This window comes from Ziziphus jujuba, chromosome 2, assembly GCF_031755915.1.
Source record: "Ziziphus jujuba cultivar Dongzao chromosome 2, ASM3175591v1".
Lineage (NCBI taxonomy): Eukaryota > Viridiplantae > Streptophyta > Magnoliopsida > Rosales > Rhamnaceae > Ziziphus > Ziziphus jujuba.
In genome coordinates this window covers 18,529,754-18,534,681 of record NC_083380.1, presented here as the reverse complement: position 1 = coordinate 18,534,681, position 4,928 = coordinate 18,529,754, and the positions used below count along the sequence as shown (strand labels likewise).

The window sequence follows — 4,928 nt, the reverse complement described above, 5'->3', positions numbered from 1 at the left end:
ATTGTGGGTTTGGCTGTAGCCAAGCGAGGAAATGATGTTGATGGTCACTAGTATACAAGGAAACAAAATCTTCACCATGTGAGTTGTTGCCACCAACACTTGCCTTTATTCAACTACATTTTAAGATACTTACAAAATCAACTGCCAAACCCAAAAAATTATATTGATAAAAAAAGGAAAAGAAAAATAATACTTCAAGAACTTTTTATGGCTCTAGTTGCTAGACTACATTCTCTATCCGCTTTTTCATCTTCACAGCATTTCAAAAAACCTATCCCTTTAGACCCTTGACCTAATTGTTCTTTACACATTAACTCCTCTTCTTCGCATTCTTCTTCACCATTCATAGATAAGCACTCTATTGAGAGGTACCAAAGATATCAATGGCTGTACAAGAACCAATTTGAGCGAACTAGTTTATGCTTAATTCCACTTGATTTTAATTCAACTAGGGAAAATGATATTACTTTGCAGTTACCAGAGTTAAAGAAGCTACTTCAAATGGTGAGAGAGAATAGAGAAAGTAAAGGAGGGAATTATGGGCATGGCAATGTGTTCTTAGTGGGTACTGGTCCTGAGGACCTTGAGCTATTGACATTGAAGGCAGTTAGAGTTATTCATAGTGCAGATTTGTTGTTGTATGATGGTTTGGTGTCCAATGATGTGTTGGATTTGGTTGGCCCTAATGCTAGACTTCTCTATGTTGGCAAGACAGATATGTACCGTAGCAAAACCTAGGAGGAGATACATGATTTGCTACTTAATTTTGCTGATGTTGGAGCTATTGTTGTCGGACTTAAAGGAGGGGATCCATTGGTGTTTGGAAGAGGTGGGGAGGAGATGGATTTTATGCAGTGGCAAAGAATCGAAGTGAATATTATTCCAGGCATCACTACTACTTCAGAGATAGCAGCAGAGTTAGGAAACCCATTAAAACACCGAGGTGTTGCAAATAGCATCAAATTTCTTACTCGGCACTCAAGGAGAGGAGGAACAGATCCTCTGTTCATAGCAGAGAATGCAACTGAACTGATAAGACCTTGGTGGTTTATATGGGTTTATCTACACTCTCATCTCTTGCTCAAAAGTTGATGTATCATGGTCTACCATCAAATACACTAGCTGTTGCAGTTGAGCATGGCACCACACCTCAAGAGAGCAAGGTTTTTGCTGAATTGAAGGATCTTGCTAATGAGATTGCATCAGTAAAGTTAGTATCACCTGCACTGATCATCATTGGGATACAGACATAATTGTCATAGCAGAAGAGAAATTCTATGATTCCAATGTGGAGCAACTTGTTGAAGCAATTTAAAAGAATATTACTATAATCTTGTTTCCACCCTGTTTCAACTAATATGGACTTATGCTTTTCTTCTATGATCTATATAAATGGATCCTAAATATATCATTGCTGCATTTTTATCCTAAATATATGCAGCAATAAAATTTGTTATTAAATTTATGGATAATTAAATTTATTATTGAATTTTTTTTTTTTCTTCATCATCTCATTTCTTTTTTCTTCTTCCCCATCTTATAGGGAGAACAAGAACTCCATAGGCACAGCCTACTATGCAAGTGTTAACACTCACAATGGAATTAGTGAGTTTTCTTATATACATTTGCATATTAGGTTCATTGAATGCATAATTGGATATTGAATTTTCTCATCCTTAATTTTGAATCTCTTGGTTATGTAACTTTAGTATTTCTTAAGAGGAAGATTGAATTTAATTCCACAACACTTTTCTATATTTTTTTTTTTTTCCTAGTTAACTATGCGTCATGTTAAGTGTTAACGTTGTTGTTGTTAGGTAATTTGTTCAGATCGAGTTTAGAAACTAAGAGGAGGCTTGAGTATTTAATACTATAATAAATTTGAGACAATTTTTCTTAAATTGAGAGAAGAATACTAATGGTTTATATGCAAGAGAAGAGAAGGAATGAAAAATATTCTTTTTGAGTTAGCTTTCTCTGGCAGGGACTGAATGTTGGCACCAAAAAGCAAAGTATGATGGCAGATAATTTGTTTTTTTTTTTATATTTTTTTGGATAAAACCTCATAAAAATTAAAGAGCAAAGTTTGTCACATCATTGTCAAGCGAATTATCCAGCCATCAGAGACTCTTTTCTATCTTAGAACAAAAAGTATCAATTGTAATGGAGTCATCACATATAGATCTCTAGGAAAGAATACACATGAAAAACCAGAAAAATACTATAGAAGTTTCATAATAAAGTTTCATAATACTGTGCAGCAGAAAACATTCTTGATTAATGCATTTTGCTTAAACTTGAACTGATAACTTGAAAATAATCAATTTAAATAATATCCTCAAACAAAGAAACCACCAACTGATAAATTCAGAATATCAAAAGCCTCCTCAGATGAAAATTTATTTTAAGATTTTTGTTCTTATTTCCATATTCTAAAATTAACTCTTCCATCTTTTCAACACTACATAAAAATACTAGACAACATAAGTCTAAAAGAATGTAGCTTATGCAGCCACCTAGTTGTTGCTCTCATTTGCATTGCCCAAATTTCTATCACCCTTTATAAATTGAAAGTTAATTCATAGTATGAAATAATGATATCTGATAACAAGACAATATAAAATATTTATATATAAAAATAAACACATTTCTTAACCAGAAACTCATGGTAATGAAATGAAGTATAAATTACCTGTAAATGATTTTCAAAAGTAAGCATAAAATTAGTTTGACTATTCATTCCAATATCTTGGCAATGAACTTGAGAAGAAAACCATAAAACTCATTTGCTCCATCCGAAAAAGTTTCATTAGCTCCAAACTTCAATGCCCTATTTACCGTATAAGAAGAAATATCAAAATAATTACTTAAATAAGTTAAGCGATGACAAATATGAGTATGTTTATGTAATTAAAATCATATAGTTATACAATACCTATTTATACCTTTGATGTGACACTCTCTTATCCTCCAAATGCATAAGCTTTTTCAATGTCCACAATAGAATTTGAGTCACATGTTCTTATGTTCGATTTCTACAAAACAAAAAAGAACATTAGAAATAATAAATAATAAAACATCAATAGCAAAATATTTCTAAAACATATTAATTAATGACATTTTATTTCATACCTTTGTTATTTTGCTGCCATTGATTTTTTTATCGTATTTTCTTTTCTTTTCCTTTTCGAAAAATTTGCTCAGCTTTAAATTACTTTCTTTTGAATGGAGGACAATCTTTATTTTGAACAACCAATGGAGTAAGAACCTTTCCATTCTTATTTGAAACATTGTTCTCCTTGCCACTTATTGTCTGAGCATGCATATTAATACCTTCGTGCAATATCAATTTCATTTTCAAATTGTGAATCACCTTCATCACCATGTTACACATATCATCACTATCAGGTGCCAAATCTACAACCTAAGAAAATGAGTCGCACATCTTATCAAATTGATATGTTTCAAGTTTGGCACTCCAATCAACATAATTTATTCTCACTTTAGCATGATATATTTTTACATCTGATGCGCATCCACCCGAGACTGCTCGACCAACAACCCGCTGGGGTGCTGACCCAATACAAATGAAGGTGGGACCAATCATTAGGGCCCAAGCCAAGAGGTTCAAGGACAATCTTGCTGTCTTCATACAAGGAATAAGTCATAGCCAAGAGGGGTTGGCCACATCTAAAGAACCAAGGCCTGTTTTACTCATACAAGCAATGGAAGCCAAAACAGGGTCGGGTGACGTTTTTGGTGCTAATAAGGAGGCCGGGTTGTATGAATTGGTACCCCATCTTTATGGGTTCAATTCATATGAAGGATGAGTCATAGAAACCATCCAAATCAGCTTCAAAGCCGACCAACAAGGTGGTTTGCGCACAAGGAGAAGGAAAGGCCGGATTTGCTGTATTCTTCGCGGGTTTTACTGTATTTTACTGTATTAACCTTTTTTTCATACTTCCAAGCAAGGGCAACGTGGGGAACTTCACAATAAGCTTATTTGGCATCCTAAAAAGCATATTGAAGCTGATTTGGAGCTCAATTTGGTCAAACAATAGTCAAAGTCAAATTAGTCAAAAAGCTAGTATTATAGTTTCCTAATTTTATTCTACCTTTTGTTTTAGGAAACTACCTTTACTTTTTAGTTTTATTTATTTATTTTCTGGATAAATAAGTTTAGGAAAGTTTTTATTTTATTATTTTCATTGTAAATTAATTAATTCCTAAATTCAAAATAAAGGAATTAATTAATCCAAATTAGTTTAGGAATAGGAAAGTTTCGGCCAAGGTAGAATTCTTCTTTGTGTGGCCGGTTTTTCCTAGGGTTTTTAGGGTTTATTTTGTTTCTTTAAAAGCCTATTTAAAGGCTTATTTTTTCATTAATAATACAACTTTAAACTTTGATTTGATTAAAAAAATACTTGTGAGATTAATTATCTCTTTGTTCTTTGAGAACACCTAAAACACCATTAGAGAATTGGTTGTTTTAGCTTGACTTATCAATAGGTTTTCCATCCCCTATTGTGGCGTCTACATTATACCAAGGTTTCTAACCACAGGTTGGTTAGGGGTTGAGGTCAATTCCATTAGAACTTGAACTTAATTGAGATCCGGGCTAATATAATACGGGTTTAGGAGCAGGTCGTCCTAGGTTCGTATCATTTGGTATCAGAGCTAAATTTTATTCAGGTTTGATCTATCTTTATTTGTTTTATTTGTTTTTATTTTATTCTGCAATTTTAGCATTAGGTTAAGGTTGCATCCATCCCCTACACGTTCTGCATCTTAAAAAAAAAATTCATTCCTAGTTGAATTAGGATTTCCTAGTTTTACCGTATTTTTTGTTTCCTAGTTTGTTGGTTGATTTTCATCATTGTTCTTGTTAATTTGGTTATTGTTGATTTTTCTTTGCTGTTTTAGTC

The 4,928-nt window shown here is 32.9% G+C and overlaps 1 pseudogene; it reads left to right on the top strand.

Moving 5' to 3' along the window:
• The first annotated feature begins 207 nt into the window (after positions 1-207).
• LOC107418877 (S-adenosyl-L-methionine-dependent uroporphyrinogen III methyltransferase, chloroplastic-like) lies at positions 208-1,253 on the top strand (annotated as a pseudogene).
• Positions 1,254-4,928: the final 3,675 nt, after the last annotated feature.